The following is a 19,166-nucleotide window of genomic DNA, read 5'->3' as shown; positions in this document are numbered from 1 at the left end:
TTGTGTATTTGGGATCCTTTATGCCTCCTGTATTTGATCTTCCATTTTATTCTTGATATTTTGGAAATTTTTGATATTATTTTATTGAAAATATAGTGCATTTCTATTTCATAGCCTTCATCTCTCCCAATGAATCTAAAATTTTGCCTTTTCATATTATCCCATATTTCTTGAAGGTTTTTTTCATGGTCTCGTAACATCTTTTCCCCATGGTAAACACCATTTTCAAGATTACATATCTTGCCTTTGTTGTCTGAAACTCTATCTTCCAAGTGGTCTAGACTTTGGTGATGCTTCTCACTAAATTTTTAAGCTAGTTTATGGAAATCTTCCTCTCAAGGATTTCCATTTGGTTGCTTTTCAGAATCTCTCTTTATTGGAGTGATCTTTTACTTTCTGGATTTTTCTCTGATTTTACCCATAACATGGATTATTACCTTGCATATCAGTTTAACTATGAATTCTTTCAATTCCTTCTATGACATTTTCTCCACTCTGTTATTGAAGGATTTTGTTTTGGGGGTATTTTGGATTGTTTGGGATGGCTTGTTCCCTTGTTTTTTTTCATGTTATTTTGTGTGCCTACCCATTTATCAGTATAAATCTCAGCTGACAGAGCTTCTACCCTATAAACTTGTAGTGTTCCTGAAGGTTTCAAGTACCTAACACATTAGGGGGAAACAAATGAGCACAATATTCAATGCAAAAGTATACAACATTAAACTGAATTTTTAGTTTCTACTATGACATCTACAATGATGATTGGCCTAATAAATAGAAATGGTATGATAAACAATTACCAACAATAAAATGATTGAGTTTGTAGAAGATGTTTATTTTACAATGTGAACAGAGAGAATGCAAAATAGACGTAGGATGTGATGTTAAGGAGGTAGGAGAAGAGAAAGTAGAAGTAAAAAAATAAAGGGAGTGTGAAAGTGAGAACAGTAGAATTATTTAGTCAGAAAAGAAATGAAAGAAAGAGAATATTATAATTAGATAAGTGCAAAGCAAAACCAAAATATATTAATCATAAACCCTAACCCTCAAAAGACAGTGTCATGAAATAGAACTACTTTCAAAAAATGCTAGAAATGAGAAAATTGAGACAAATATGTATATATACAAATGTCCATGAATTATTCATCACTCAATCAAAACAGAAAGAGAGAAAAAAAGAAAAAGAAAAAAGAAACTAAAATAAAATTTTAAAAGTTCTTGATGAAAAATTAAGGAATCATTTCTATTGCAGTGGAAAAAATATCAATGAGATTATATGTACATTTTCTGCTCCAAATGTTTTTCTGAGTTTTTATGTATGTACTTCACAGAGATATAAAATTTGTAGATTGGCAAGATCTTCCTTTTTTGTGTGTTGCTCATCAAGTTGGTTGTTGAAGTTCAAAATTTTTCACTTCCTTTCTTGGTAGTATGAGGAGGAGAAGTTTGGAGAGTGCTGTGTGATCCACAATTTTTTCCCCTCTATCCTTATTTAATGTACTCAAAATTTCTAAGTCTCTAAGGCACTCTGTCCAGTGTTGAGATTAGTTAAATCCCTCTTTCACCCACCTCACAGAGAACCTGAGTTCCTGCTGTTTTAATCATGTGTCACTGAGTTATGAGAAATGTCACTTCCCTGTAGATCACATTCTTTCCCACTCTTACTTCTCTTATTCATCTTTAATGCAGGAAGTTCTAGCTGGAGCAATTAGGCAAGATAAGCTAATAGAAGTCATAGAAATCATAGAGTAAGAAGTAAAACCTCTTCAAAGATGAGATTATTTATGTGTAGAAATCTCTGAAGACTTCATAAAGTAACTCTTATAACTGTAAGTGAATTCAGCAGTTTGACAGCATTAAAGAAATCAATGTATAAATTAGGCTGTGTCTATACACTAACAATTATGTATGCAAAAAATAAAATGACTTTACAATAGCAACCAAGTTAACACAATGCTTAGGTATGAAAAACAAAAGTTAAAAACTTGTGCTGTGAACACTATGTAATATTGTGCAAAAAATTCAAGAGAAATAAGTAAATAGAAGAAAATGCATATAAACAGGCTTAAAAGGTTAATATTGTTAAAAAAATTGCTGAATTAGGCTAAATATGCAATAATGACCAACATTTCCAGAGAAATTTTCAGAGAAATAGGAAGAAAAATGATAAAATTTATTTGGTTCAAGAAAATTCCCTGAATAGCTGAAGCAATTTTGAGCTAAGAGAACAAAATTGGAGGTGTCATGTTTCCCTATTTCAAAACATATTAGAAGACTACCGTGATAAAACAGTATAGAACTGGGAGAAAATCATACATATTCATATACAGAATAAAGAGCCCTCCTTCCACCAGTTAACTCATGCACATATGGTCAATTGATCTTCAAAAAGTATGTGAAGAATACATAATGAAGAAAAGTTAATTGCTTTAACAGTGCTAAAAATAATGAATATCTACATATAAAATAATAAAATTTAATCCTTATCTATCCCTATATTAAAAGTCAACTCAGCATTGGGTTTGTAGCTCAGTGGTTGAGTGCTTGCCTCACATGTGTGAGCCACTGAGTTCAATCCTCAGCAGCACATAAAACACTAAATGAATGTAGATGTGTCCATCTACAACTAAAAAAAATGTTTAAAAAGTCAACTCAAATGGACTAAAAATTTAAATATTGATATATTAAATTATAATTATCTGAGTAGCAAGCACAGGAAAAAAAATACTTCTAGATATTGGACTGGATACCAGCTGGCAACAAGGGCTGGGGTTGTGGCTCAGTGGTAGAGCACTTGCCTAGAATGTGTAAGGCACTGGGGTTTGATTCTCAGCACCACATATAAATAAGTGAATAAATAAAGGTTCATCAACAACTAAAAAATAAAAATAAAAAAGCTGAGCAACAAAACCAAAAATGGGAAAATGAAATTGCCTCAAACTAAAAAGTTTCTGCAAAACAAAGGAAAATAATTAAAAGTTGAATATAAAGTCATTGAAATGGGAGAAAATATGTTCAGACCACACATCCAATATGGAGTTTATATCCAGAATATACGAGGAACTTGTATAACTAAATATTAAACAATAATAAACATTAAAATGAAAAACTGATAGACATTTCTCAAAAGAAGATATAGAGGTGGAAAACAGGTAGACATAGAAATATTAATCATCTCTAAATCTTTGAAATTTCAGTCAAAATACCAATGAGACATCACTTCATAGCTGTTAGGATAGATTTAATTGAAGGTTCAAGATATAAGCTTTAGAAAGATGTTGAAAAATTGAAACACTTGTGAACTGTTGTGGGGAGTGGAAAATTGTGTTGCTGCTACAGAAAACAGAATGGAAAATTAAAAATAGAACTGTAACATGATATAAAAATCCAACTACTAAGTATATGTGGGAAGCCATCCATGAAATATACAAAGAAATTTCTCAGCATGAAGCCAAGGAAATTTAGGTTTGGCTTTGGGAGCTATCCATGGCTTTCTCACAGCAATAGATTGTCCAACGCATGTATCCTTTATCTCTGCTCTGCTAGGAAGATCCCCCATAGTAGCTTGGAAATGGAAGTAACCGGTTAGGATCTAAACAACCCAACTTTAACATTTTTTGTGAAGAACATTCTAGGGAAGGCCTTTGATATTTTCCTATATAAATAAAGCAGGTTAGGGCTCCATTTTGCCACACTCTAGATGGTTGATCCATTTGATTGTCTTGTATTTTTCTTAGCTTTTATTTCTTAGCCAGCCCATTCCACCAAGGTGAACCCCATTTTCACTACTTGTGCTGGGTGCTGGCAAGAGGTATATATCCAAAATAATTGAAATCAAGAACTTGAAGGTGTACCTGTATTATCATTTGTATTGAAGTATTTTTTTAAACAGGCAAGATATGAAAACAGTTCAAGTACTCACTATAGCTGAATGAATAAAACAAATGTGATACATATCCACACAGTATAACATTATTCAGGCTTCAAAATGTAGTAAATCAAAGTTTTGTGATAATATGATTAAATTTTGACAACATTATGTTAAGTGAAACAAGCCAGTCACAGAACGGCAAATACTACATGGTTCCAATTATGTGGAGTATCTAATGTAGTAACCTTGCAGAATCAGAGAAATTAGTAGTGGTTTCCACAGGATGGGTAGCAAGGAACGGAAAATAAAGATTTGTTTAATGGGTACATTTTAAGTTATGATAGATGAATAAATTTTATAAATCTGATAAACATCATAATGCCAATATTTATAAGTACAGTATTTTGCATGTCAAAATTTATAAGAATATATCTCAGGCTCAGTGCTTTTAACACACAAAAAAACCAAATAAAACAACAAAAAAAGGCATCACAAAGAATCTCTAGGAGGTATTGAATATATATATTTTATACTGTGTGGTGATGATATCATGGATGTTTCCATATTGTAAACTCATCCAATTCTACATGTAAAATGTGTGCATTTTGTTTTATATCAACAATACTTCAGTACACTTTCTTTTACAAGGCATATTATCAGGAGAGTAAAAAGACACTACAGGGTTGGGGTTGTGGATCAATGGTAGAGTGCTTGCTGACATGTGTGAGGCACTGGGTTTGATTCTCAGCACCACATATAAATAAAATTAAATTGAGTTTCATTGACAACTAAATATATATTTAAAAAAGAGACTATAAAGAATGAAAGAGGAAATATTAAAATAATATGTCTAATAAGTTTGTAGTATCCAGAATATACTCAGTTAAATATACATGTATGTTCATAAAAGCCCTATAAAGGCAAAAAGTGGAAAGACTAATTGCATAAAAATAGATGAATGAACTCTATCACTTAATCAGATGATAATTATATGCATGAAATGAAATTCAGCCATAAAAAAGAATTAAATACGACACATGCTATGACATTGATGAACAAATAAAATTTTTTGCTAAGAAGCCAGACATAGTCACATATTGTATGAATTTATTTATGTGAAATATACAAATAGATAAATGCATGGATGCAAAATATAGAGTGGTAAATGTCAAAGGCTATATAGAAGAAAAGGAAAGTGGGGAGAAATTACTTAATGGGTAAAGGATTTGTTATGTTTTAGGTATGAGGTGTCTCCAAATATCTCATGTGTGAGACAATGCAAGAAATATTAGAGGTGGAATGTTTGGTTTATGAGAAGCTTAAACTAACTAATAAGTCAATCAGTCCCCTGCAATGGATTAACTAGGTGCTAACTATAGGCAGGTAGGGTATGGGAGAAAGAGGTGGATCACTAGGGGGAGTCTTGCCTTTGAGGTATATATTTTGTCCTTGGTGAACAGACCTATCTCTGCTTCCTGATTCCCGTGTCCTGAGCTGCTTTCCTTTACCATGATGTTCTGTCTTAACTTGGCCCAGATGAAGTCAACCATCTATGTGGATTGGCACCTCTGAAACTGAGAGGGCCAAATAAACTTTTTCTCTATTAAAATTGTTCTTGTCAGGTCTTTTGGTCACAGAGGCAGGAAAGCTGACTGAATTTATCTTTGGACTGCTGGAAATGTTTTTGGATTAGATGGAGGTAGTGGATGAACAGTCAGCTTTTCATCACTATTAGATGAAAGTAGTGGATGAATAGTCAGCTTGTCATCACTTTAACAAATATCTGAGATATTTAACTTAAAAAGAAAAGTTTTATTTTGTCATCCTTTCAAAGATTCTAGTTCCTGATTGATTTCTTGGCTCCTTTGTTTTTAGGCCTTTGGCAAAGGAACACATCATGGTTGGAATGCATGATAGAACAAAACACCTCACTCCATGGTCAGAAAATGAAAGAATGAAGAGGAAAGCACAAAGGTAATAAAATCCCCTTTGATGGAATACACTCAAATACCTGAATACCTCCAATTGTATCCTTCTTCTCAACGTTTTCAGCACCTCCCAGTAGTGCCAAGCTGATGTCCAATTATTTGAAATATAGGCTTTTTGAGACATTCCAGATCCAAACTATAGCAAGTAGCATTGGAATTGCAGTAAATGTCATAGATTTGTTTGTTTCAAAATGCTTAATTTTTATGTTAGGCATATTTCACTTAAACTATATATATATATATATATATATATATATATATATATATATATATATATATATATATATATATATATATATATATATAAAACAGAGTGCAGAGGACTTTCCCAATCAGATGATAATTATCATCAACACCTTTTGTGGTGTATTCATTTTTCATTGCTGTGTTAATGTATACTACAGACTCAGTAGTTTAGAATGATACATGCATTATAATACTTTAGGTTAGAAAATTCAAATCAGTCTGACTGGGTTATAAAGTGTAAGTTGGGATACATTCCTCATTAGAGCCCTAATAAAGAATCTCCTTCTTTGCTATTTCTATTTCATAGAGGCCATGCATATTGACTTGTGCCTTCTTCTGTATTCAAAACCAGGAAATTTGTACCAATCCAACTATTCTTCTATAGTCATATCTCACATTGTCTATAACAAAGAAAGATTTTCAGTATTTAAGTATTCATACACTCACATTTAGAGATAATCCATCATAATCATCCTGTTTAAGACCTTGAATTAATCATACCTACAAAGTTTTTTTTTTTTTTTTAATTTGTGAAGTAAAGTAACAAAGTGCCTATTTCCAGAGACATATGGGTATCTTTAGGGTTCCATCATTCTGCATATAACAGGTAGAAATTTTTCTTGACTGCATACTAGTCTGGAACCACATTTATGCTAAAGTAAGAATGAAATGATTTAATCTAAGGTAAATATGGTAAGGGATACTCCAGCCATTTAGTAACATGTGGGTTCCCCCAATTAAGAGTGAGACCTTTATAGACATTGGTGAAAGTATTAAGAAGATGATTTGGTTTTTTGATTTGACCCATATGTTCCCCATTTTCTGGCTACCCTCTTTTACCCATCAACAAGCATTCAATACAGGATGCTTTCACTGTGCAATGAGGTGTTTATCAGTTTGCCCTTCATTTGGCAGAACTTGTTCAAAATCTTCCTCTGTCATTTCATTGAAGTACTTTGAGCAAATTATTTAATTTCTCTGTTCTTAATTTCTTCATCTGTAAGCATGTTTATAATAGCATTTACCTCAAATTAAAATATGTGCATAATGCATTCAGCACAATAAATGGCACATAGACAACTTTCAATAAATGTTAGCTGCAACTTTTTATTAACCTGACATCTCTTCAAGTGAGAAGAAAGAACTTGTTTGATTCCTTTCTATTAAAGTGTCATAAAATGTGATGTTTTAAATTATATTTCCAAACACAGCATTGAAATTATAACATTTAACTGAAAGTTAACAATTGAAAATGGATGTGGAAGAGATGTGTTTAATGAGGACCTAGAAAAAAATCCCCTTCCTTGCTATTACTATTTTGTAGTGGTGTCTCATATTATTTCACTTGTGCCTTCTTCTGTATTCAAAGTTAATGAATACATTACCATACCTGCGATCAGAATGAGTCTTTTCACTGAACTTTAAGACCTCCTCCATAATCTCTGAATATCTTTAATATTTAGTGTTTATCCTTCAAAAAATAAGTATTCTATTATAATTATGTATCTTTAAACATTTATCTCATCCAATTTTTATACACATTCCTTGAGACAAGAGTGAAGAAATAGTTTCCTATGAAATGATTTGGGAATATCTGAGTCGGATTAAAAACTCAGCATAGATCTATGACTTTGTAAGATTCTTAAGTCAGATAAATACCAAATTATGGACAATCATGAGTGTATAAAAATCTAGAACTTGAGAAATCTGGCAAAGGAAGGAAGCCAGTCTTGAGGAGGCAAAGTTGATGGGGGGCGAGGAGAAGGAGAACAGAGAGAAAAGAAGGCACAGGTGTGTTTATAGGTTTATAAACTCACAGACATCGAGGAATAAATAACATTTTAACAAGCAAACTAGTCGACTCACACCTCCTCATACTACCTCATTAAATTTTGTATCTTGCATAGGACCCATGTGTATATTCTGAATGTTGAATAAGTATGAATTGCATACATGTGCTTATTGCTTAACATCCATAAGATAATAGTTTTAAAAACTAGTTACATTTCACCTTGAATCTAAGGTAGAATTCTAGAAATTTAACAACTAATTTTTCTTTTTATTTCAGAATTCAACTTTTTTTATTAATTGTAATTTTTAGTAAGTATATCCTCTCTGAGTATTTCTTTGTTCTAAAACAACTGTGTCCTGTAACACACCTCAATCACTTTATCAGAACCACAGTATGTCTTCTGGTACAATGAAATGAAAATGTTAGTGAGGTAAAGGGTTACTAGGGACAGAAATTTTGGTTGAGAATTCTGAGATCAGATAATCAGTGTGAACTTGACTAACTTAAAATCTCTGGATTTTAATTACTTTTTCTTAAATTTGAGAGGATAAAATGCTGTATTCTTGAGAAAAGAGAGGAGGAAAATAGATCTTTCAAGATTTAATCCATTCAGAAAAGTAAAGGTTGTAATTAATTCTTAGTAATGGGACTTTGAAATCAGACTATGAAGAATACTATTAATATATCAATTTTATTTTATTTTAATTTTTTGTCTTTGGCATCCATATTTTATTTTTTTGAGATTATCATATTTTATTTTTTATTGGTTGTTCAAAACATTACAAAGCTCTTGACATATCATATTTCATACATTAGATTCAAGTGGGTTATGAACTCCCATTTTTACCCCAGATACAGATTGCAGAATCACATCAGTAGAGGATAGGAAAGGTAGCAGAATACAACAATTAATATATCAATTTTAAAATAATTTAAATTAATAAAGGAATATAAGGAATGTGACCAGATATATTTAAGCAATAAGACACCAATATCAGACTATGATAAATTCTGTCAATGTATCAATTAAAAAAAATAATAAAGATATATAAAGAAAGCAACCTGATGATTTAAGCACTAGCAGGAGGAATTTCATTAAAAGTTCTTGTTATTTAGTTGACTTAGAAGAGGAAACAATGAGTTTAAGGGCATAATAATAATGAGGTCATAATATTTACATGTCACTTGTGATTACACAAAAGAAAAAGGCTCTTTAAAATATATAAAAACTCACACAGTTACTCTACTCACTAATTTAATTTAATTGAACACACATTCATCAGTCAAGCTCTTATGTGAGGCACTGTGAACCTTACAACAATGAATATTTCACTATACCTTCAATCTTTACACTTACAGTTTAGAAGGAATACATAGGCATTAATGCATATAAATAATACAAATAATACAAGTCAAACTAAACAAAGTGTAAGACAATATTAAAATTATTTTTATAGAATTAAAGGAAAAAAAGAAATACCAATACTGAGATTAGCTGGGATAGCATGTCAGAGAATGTGAAATTTGAAATTGATCAAAAAGAATGCATAAGATTTTTGCAGGACATTTAGTGTTATGGTCAATTTAGTCAGTAAGAAATGAACTGCAGCCAGAAAGAGTAAAATGAGCAGACATCAGAAAGTAATGGAATGGTTCTGGGTACCAAGTAGTTTCAAATGACTGAGGGGAACATTAGTGAGAAACAATCAAGATTTAAATGTGAATTAAAAGACAATAACACATTTTCTCAATTCATAGTTGCTTTTTTAAAAACAGTAATGTTTCCAGTTGCTTCAACCAAATCCAATATGATCCTACACTGAAAACTACAAAAAGCAGTCTAATATTTGCTACAGAATATTAGAAACTGAAATACAAATTAGTACATTCTAATCAAAATTAATAGTTCATATATATATATATATATATATATATATATATATATATATATATATTACTGCATTTTCTTTACAGATTACCAACTCAAGGAATCAATTTACTAACAAAGCTTTGTTACTGATGTCATATTGACCAAAACTCTGGTTGGTTGACTAAAAATTTTCGCTTTTCAGATTGATCCTTTGGTATCATGAACCTACTCTCTGAAATCCTATTTCAAAAACTCTTCTACAATGACTAGGGTTAAAATATGAGATTCATATTTTGGGTGAGGAAATGGATATACAGTGAGTTAATGGGTCAATGACATAGTGAGTCAAAGGTAGGACAACAAAACTTTTGATTTTGGAGAGATACATCATTTGATTTCAAATACATTGAAGACTTTTACTCACTTCATTTGGTTTTATCATACCATTTGAAGGCAATTAATATCTCTTTGTAAATTAAAACGTTTATATATTTTGTAAATAATAATAATTTGGAGGATGGGAAAGGCAGCGGAGCACAACAGACACTAGTATGGCAATATGTAAATCAATGCATGTGTAACTGATGTGATTCTGCAATCTGTGTATGGGGTGAAGGTGGGAGTTCATAACCCACTTGAATCAAAGTGTGGAATATGATATGTCAAGAAATTCGTAATGTTTTGAAAAACCAACAATAAAAAATTAAAAAAAATAATAATAATAATTACTTACATACACATAAGTACATTCACATGTAGTACTTCATTTAATACTCACAAGAAACCCATGTGTTAGACACTGAATAAATTTTTAGTATTATTTATTTATAACAGTGGAATGCATTAAAATACTTATTACATATATAGAGCACCAATTTTTTATATCTCTCATTGTATACATAGTATATTCACATCAATTCGTGTCTTCATACATGTACATTGGATAATAATGATCATCACATTCAAACATTATTAATTACCCCATGCCCCCTCCCTTACCCTACCACCCCTCTGCCCTATCTAGAGTCCCTCTATTCCTCCAATGCTCCCTCTCCCTATCCCACTATGAATCATCCTCCTTATATCAAAGAAAACATTTGGCATTTGGTTTGGGGGGATTTGCTAACTTCACTTAGCATTATCTTCTCTAACTCCATCCATCTACCTGCAAATGCCATGATTTTATTCTCTTTTATTGCTGAGTAATATTCCATTGTGTATATATGCCACATTTTTTTTTATCCATTCATCTATTGAAGGGCATCTAGGTTGGTTGCACAATTTAGCTATTGTAAATTGTGCTGCTATATACATTGATGTGGCTGTGTCCCTGTAGTATGCTGTTTTTAATTCCTTTGGGTATAGGCAGAGGAGAGGGATAGCTGGGTCAAATGTTGGTTCCATTCCCAGTTTTCCAAGAAAATCTCCATACTGGCTGGGGATGTGTCTCAAGCGGTAGCGTGCTCGCCTGGCATGCGTGCGGCCCAGGTTCGATCCTCAGCACCACATAAAAACAAGATGTTGTGTCCGCCGAAAACTAAAAAAAAAATAAATATTAAAAAATTCTCTTTAAAAAAAAAAGAAATCTCCAAACTGCTTTCAATATTGGCTGCACCAATTTGCAGTCCCACTTGCAGTGTATGAGTGTACCTGTTTCCCCCACATCCTTGCCAACACTTATTGTTGTTTGTCTTCATAATAGCTGCCATTCTGACAAGTGAGATGGAATCTTTCAGTAGTTTTGATTTGCATTTCTCTAATTGCTAGTGAGGATGAACATTTTTTTCATTTTTTTTGTTGTTTGATTGCACACATCTTCAGAGAAGTGTCTGTTCAGGTCCTTGGCCCATATAATGATTGGGTTATTTATTTATTTATTTTTTGGTGTCTTTTGAGTTCTTTATATATCCTAGAGATTAGTGATCTATCTGATGTGTGCGGGGTATAGATTTTCTCCCAAGATATAGGCTCTCTATTCACTTCACAAATTGTTTCTTTTGCTGAGAAGTAACTTTTTAGTTTGAATCCATCCCACTTATTGATTCTTGATTTTATTCTTGCACCACAGGAGTCTTATTAAGGAAGTTGGGGCTTAATCCCACATGATGGAGGTTAGAGGCTACTTTTTCTTCTATTAGATGCAGCGTCTCTGGTTGTACTCCTAAGTCCTTGACCCATTTTGAGTTGAGTTTTGAGCATGGTGAGAGATAGGGGTTTAATTTCATTTTGTTGCATATGGATTTCCAACTTTCCCAGCACCATTTTTTGAAGAGGCTATCTTTTCTCCAATGCTTGTTTTTGGCACCTTTGTCTAATATAAGATAATTGTAATTTTGTTGGTTAGTCTATATGTCCTTTATTCTGTACCATTGGTCTACCAGTCTGTTTTGGTGCCACAACCATGCTGTTTTTGTTACTATTTCTCTGTAGTATACTTTAAGGAGGGTATAGTGATGCCACCTGCTCACTCTTCCTGATAAGGATTGCTTTAGATATTCTGGGTCTCTTATTTTTCCAGATGAATTTCATGATTGCTTTTTCTGTTTCTATGAGGAATGTGATTGGAATTTTGATTGGGATTGCATTTAATTTGTTTAGTGCTTTTTGAAGTATGTCCATTTTGATAATATTAATTCTGCCTATACAAGAGCAGGGTAGATCTTTCCATCTACTAAGGTCTTCGATTTCTTTCTTTAGGTTTCTATAATTTTTATTATATAGATCTTTCCCCTCTTTCATTGATTCTCAAGGTTTTTTTTAGGCTATTGAGAGTGGGGTAGTTTGTCTCATTTCCCTTTCTGTGTATTTGTCACTGTTATACAGAAATGCCTTTGATTTCTAGGTGTTGATTTTACATCCTGATACTTTGCTGAATTCACTTACTAGTTCTAGCAGTTTTCTGGTGGAACTTTTAGGGTCTTTTAGGTATAGAATCATACCATCAGCAAATAGTGCCAATTTGAGTTCTTCTTTTCCTATATTTTTTCATCTGTCTAATTGCTCTGGCCAGTGTTTCAAGAACTATGTTAAATAAACTATGTTAAATGTTAAATGGTGAAAGACTGTCTTGTTTCAGTTTTTAGAGGGAATGCCTTCAATTTTTCTCCATTTAGAATGATGTTGGCCTGGGGCTTATCATAGATAGCCTTTATGATGTTGAGATATGTTCCTGTTATCCCTAGTTTTTTAGTGTTTTGATCATAAAGGGGTGCTGCATTTTGTCAAATGCTTTTTCTGTGTCTGTTGAGATGATCATATGATTCTTATCTTTAAGTCTATTAATGTGATAAATTACATTTATTGATTTCCATATGTTGAACCAACCTTGCATCCCTTTGATGAAACACACTTGATTATGGTACATGATCTGTTTGATATGTTTTTTATTTGATTTGCCAGGATTTTATTGAGATTTTTTGCAACTATGTTCATTAGAGATATTGGTCTGAAGTTTTCTTTTTTTAATGTGTCTTGCCTGGTTTTGGAATGAGAGTGATATTGTCTTCATAGAATGAGTTTGAAGTGCTGCCTCTTTTTCTATTTCCTGAAATAAATTGGAGAGTATTGGTATTAGTTCTTCTTTTAAGGTCTTGTAGAACATTGCTGTGTAGGGTCCTGTCTTGGGCTTTTCTTGGTTGGTAGACTTTTGATTGCATCTGCTATTTCATCACTTCAAATTGATCTTTTTAAATTGTGTGTATCGTCCTGATTCAATTTGGGCAAATTATATGACTTTAGAAATTTGTTGATGCCTTCAATATTTTCTATTTTATTGGAATAAAGTTTTTCAAAATAATTTTAATTATCTTCTGTATTTCTGTAGTGTCTGTTGTGATATTTCCTTTTTCATCATGTATGTTAGTGATTTGAGTTTTCTTTCTCCTTCTCTTCATCAGCATGGTTATGGGTCTGTCAATTTTATTTATCTTTTCAAAGAACCAACTTTTTTTCTGTCAATTTTTTCAGTTGTTTCTTTTGATTCAATTTCATTGGTTTCAGCTCTGATTTTAATTATTTCCTGTCTTCTGCTACTTTTGGTGTTGATTTGTTCTTCTTTTTCTTGGACTTTGAGATGTAATGTTAAGTCATTTATTTGTTGACTTTTTCTTCTTTTAAGAAATGAACTCCATGCAATGAACTTCCCTATAAGAACTTCTTTCATAGTGTCCCAGAAATTTCAGTATGTTGTATCTGTGTTCTCATTCACCTCTAAAAACTTTTTAATCCCCTCCTTGATGTCTTCTGTAACTCATTGTTATTCAGTAGGATATTATTTAGTCTCTAAGTATTGGAGTGGATTTTATTTCTTTTTTATCATTTATTTCTTATTTCATTCCATTATGTTCTGATAGAATACAGGGTAGTATCTCTACTTTTTTATATTTGCTAAGAGAAGCTTTGTGGCATAGTATATGGTCTATTTTAGAGAAGCATCCATGTGCTGCTGAGAGGAAAGTATATTCTCTCATTGAAGGTTATAATATTCTATGTATATCAGTTAAATCTAGATTATTGATTGTATTGTTGAGCTTTTGTTTGGAAGATCTATCTAGTGATAAAAGAGGTGTGTTAAACTCACCCAAAATTATTGTGTTGTGGTCTATTTGACTCTTGAACTTGAGAAGGTTTTGTTTGATGAGCATAACTGCTCCATTGTTTGGGGCATATATATTTATAATTGTTAAGTCTTGTGGTGCACGATTCCCTTGGGCAGTATGTAGTGTTCTTCTTTATCCTTTTTGATTGACTTTAGTTTGAAGTCTACTTTATTTGATATGAGGATGAAAACCCTTGCTTGCTTCTGCAGACCACATGAGTGGTATGATTTTTCCCAACCCTTCACTTTCAGTCTGTGGGTGTCTTTCTATGAGATGATTCTCTTGGAGGCAGCATATTGTTGGGTCTTTTTTTATCCAATCTGCTAGTCTATGTCTTTTGATTGGTGAGTTTAGGCCATTGACATTCAGGGTTATTATTGAGACAATATTTGTATTCCCAGCCATTTTTGTTTATTTTTGGTATTTAATGTGACTTGGTTTCTCTTCTGGCTAGATTTTCCTTTAGTGTAATCCTTCCCTCTGCTGATTTTCATCATTTTTTTCAGTTCCTCTTCTTGGAATACTTTGCTGAGTATGTTCTGTAGTGCAGGCTTACTAGTTGTAAATTCTTTTAAATTTTATCATGAAAGGTTTTATTTCATCATCAAATCAAAAACTTAGTTTTGCTGGATATAAGATTCTTGTTTGGCATGGTACTGAGAATAATGTCCTTGCCAGCACTTTTTGAAAATATTGATGGTAGGGAATTCCAGGTCAGAATAGGAAGAATATATTTCTCTTTAAATTGTTCTCCCTTCAACAAAATCTTGCATTATGGGAAAGAGTCCAATTCTGACAATCTCATGTGTTCTGGGTTATAGGATCTTTCATTTGAGGAGCATCAAAGCACTCTTAGAAAAGGATAGGATCCTGTGAGGGAGACTTCAAAATGTTGTCAAGGAGTCTAATAAAATACATTTCATTTTAAAATGAATGTGAAATATTATAAAACTGTCTTTTTTAAAAATATTTTTAGGTGTAGATGGACACAGTACCTTTATTTTGTTTATTTATTTATATGTTGTACTGAGGATAGAACCCAGTGCCTCACATGGGCTAGGCAAGTGCTGTACCAGTGTGCCACAACCCCAGCCCATGAAACTGAGTTTTTGAGATTATTCCCAATGTTTAATTTAAAAAATATTGCCTTGTATTCACAAGGGAGAGAGCATGCTTACTTCTAACCTCTAAATAGTATATTTTCAAAGTGTTCTTTTCATGAAGATTCTCATTCATAAATCTGGACTTCTCATTTTTATTAGCCAAAAAACATTTTAATATCTTGGGAAAGGGAAAACTAAAACCATTTTTCTCTTCTATCCTATTTTAAGTGAAATAATTAAAATGGTTATCTTCATTCATATTTCAAAAAGTGTCTAGCTAATAAATTTTGGGGAATGGGCTTTTGTATTCAGTTTTTGAAAGAAGCTCATTTGAGACATAAATTTGTAGCTAGCCATGGAGATTTTTTTTCTTCTTCAAAGTAAAATGTGAAGATAAATGTCAGTCATATTCTACTACCTCAGTTCTCCATTTTTTTCAATCACTATATACATTAGGATGTTGTTACCTATTAAATAATGTATGTTGGCCAGAATTCTTCTCACATAGTCAGTGAACATATGTGATCGTCCAAGAAGATGTATAACTCGTCAAGAAAGGTCCCTTGTTTTTCTTAGAATTGGTTAAATTACTGATTTTCCCTCACTTTGGGAGTTAGTACTGGATTATGAAATGTTGGTGTTAGTAAGATTCTCATGATCCCAGAGTTTCAAAAGTATTCTTTGATTCTGAAAGTTTCTGTGGACATAGTTCGATGTCCATAAGTAAACTTCTGAGAAAAACAAAAACAATCCTAAAACTACTTTAAAATACTTAAAACAAAAAGACATCAGAGTATATTGTTAAAAAAAGTGCAGTCAATGATGAATAGTAGGATACATTAATTATGAATTGGATTGATATAATAATGTGGCAGAATTGTTTTTACTTATAACTATCATAGTAATTTATTATTTAGGATGTCATCTATTCTCTTTTCCTGCATAAAATGAAACTTTTTTTTTTTCATTTGAAAACTCAATATCACAGGTCAGCCTCTAAAATTTCAAAGCAAATGAAATTTTTCAATTTTATTGTTTTAAATTGAGTGTTCAATTAAAACACACATATATAGGACATTATATAGAATAGTGCATATTACGTTCAATTAGATTTCAATGGCCAAGGTAATATTCGCTAAAAAGGAAATTCTTATAAAATTATTTTGTAAGGAATAAAGGTATTTCTATGATAAAACTTAATAAGATAATTTCAAAATACATTTCTAAGCAGTTAAATATTTTGATGTATTTGGAGAGATTTCATATGATTGATGACATAAATGTAAGTGAACACTTAAGTACAAAAAACAATTTTATGTATGTTGTTCATTTTGGCATTAACTGGTCAATAATTTCAAATATACTTAAAATGATTTCTAGTACAGAAAATGCAACAAGTTTTATATATAAAGTTATTAAGGTCAATACTGAAAGAAAGTTATGCTAGAATAGAAACCTTAATTAATGCTGTTGAATATTGAAATCCTCTTTCTATACAATTTTATAATAGTTGTATTTTAAAATGATCCCCAAAAGTGATCAATAGCCTAGAATATATTCAGTGGCTATATGTTTTAGCCATAGTTTATATTTTATTTGAAAATAAGAATGCTAATAAACTAAGGATGATAATAAACTGATCAAATGAAAACCAAAGACTGATTTTTAAAAAAGATTAAGGTGCAGGTATTATGTACTAGGGTGAATGCTGAAAATTTAAGGAATATTATTTAATTTTATTCCTTCATCATCTGAACTAAGAACTGAAGGATTATTACATGGTGTTGTGGATAGAAAAATTTAGAGGCCATGAAAAATTTTAAGTATAAAGTAACTTTTAAAAAAAATATTCTTAGTTGTAGATGGACACAATACCTCTATTTTATTTATTTATTCTTATGTGGTGCTGAGGATTAAACCCAGTTACTCACACATGATAGGAAAGCATTATACTACTGTGTATAACCACAGCACAAGTATCAGTTAAATTAATAAACCACAGCACCGGAACATGAACCCACGTTTATCTGCCTTCAAAATTTATTTCTCTGGATGATAAAACAAGAGAAGGTTACTAATTCTCTTTAAAAAGATAATAGTTTGAGGGCTGGGGTTGTGGATCAGCTGTAGATCACTTGCTTAGCACAAGTGAGGCCCTGGGTTTGATCTTCAGCACCACATAAAAATGAATAAATAAAATAAAGGAATTGTGTCCAACTACAACTAAAAATAAATATATATATATATAAAGAAAATAATAGTTTGAAAAAAATGTACTCCTAAATTTTGATAAGAGCTAGTTTGAAGGTTTTAGGAAATCCTAAAGGGGTTAATGGCTCATTGTTAGAGTACAAAAAGCAAAAAAGATCTTGAACATTAAGTCATACATAAGCAAAATATATCCATGATCTTTATATCATGACAACAAAAAAATCTAGAGACTAGCTAAGAATATGTTTATGAGATCTCTGCAAGAGCCAGGTGTGGTGATACACACCTGTAACCCCAGCAAGTTTGGAGACTGAGACAAGAATATTTCAAGTTCAAAGCCAGCTTCAGCAACTTACTTGAGAACCACAGCAATATAGAAAGATATTGTATGAATATAAAAAGTGAAATAAGAAATGGGACGTAGTTCTATGGTAAATCACCTCAAGATTCAATTCCCTAGAATAAACAAAATAAAAAAAATAAGAAAGAGAAAGTAAGAAAGAATTACTGTAAGGTAGTTGAAAATCTTCAATAATGAAGTATATATCCAAAAAAGAAAAAGCCACATTCAAATCTGTAGGAAATTTCATTATAATTTTATTTACCTTATATCTTCTCTCATTAGCCCGGCATGGTCTTGGTTTGGATGACAAAGAATCCCAGTTCCAAATTTACTCTCTCAAACCTGAGAGACCACAGAAGACCTTGTTTTCCAAATTCTAGATTGGGGACAGAATATATCACTCTTTTGAATAACTCAGAGCTCAAAAGTGGAAAGTGTTGCAACTCAACACACACACACAAAAGACTACTACAGGCAAATGTGGGAGACCAACCTTACACGTGACTGGGTTACACTCCCCGGCTAGGTGTTGAGGTGCTCAGTCCCAGAAATGTGGCAGAGCTTTCCCCACCCTTCTTGGGTGTGAGGGTTGGTGTCTCGTGCAAGGGTGTGTCTTGCTACAGCCCCATGGGTGAAGCTATGCTCACCTGTTCCTTTGTAATATAACCTGTTGCCCTGTTTAGTATAGAATCTTCCATTGAAGTGCCTTGTGTGTGTCCCCTTCTCTTACTCTGCCCTTGGGTGTGGCCTACCCAGGTGTCAGTCCACTTGCTGACAGTGGACATCATGAAGATAGACTCAGCCCTCAATAAAAGGGGTCAGCACGTTCTCTCTCTCTCTCTCTCTCTCTCTCTCTCTCTCTGCAGACCCTTAAGGTCAGAGGACCCATCACAGTGACCCCAAAGAAAAAGGTATTTGTGTCTCTTTTGTGGTTATTTCGTGCAGCCCAGTTAGCCCAGTTTAACTGGAGTGACCCCTGAGCCTTTTAGTCGCCAGAACAGAAACCCAGCAGGAAAATATCTCTCATAACATAAAAATTATCATCAAAATAGTAGTGAAAGGAATTCAACAGTGCATGAAAACTATCAAACACTATGATCAGCTTAAATTTATTCCAGGTATGTGAGTATGAATCAATCTGCAA

The sequence above is a fragment of the Marmota monax genome, unplaced genomic scaffold (assembly GCF_021218885.2).
Source record: "Marmota monax isolate L192 unplaced genomic scaffold, Marmota_monax_Labrador192_F-V1.1 WCK01_AAM20220418_F8-fsc00212, whole genome shotgun sequence".
NCBI lineage: Eukaryota > Metazoa > Chordata > Mammalia > Rodentia > Sciuridae > Marmota > Marmota monax.
The sequence above is the reverse complement of the archived record's forward strand: the minus strand, read 5'-3'. Positions refer to the sequence as shown.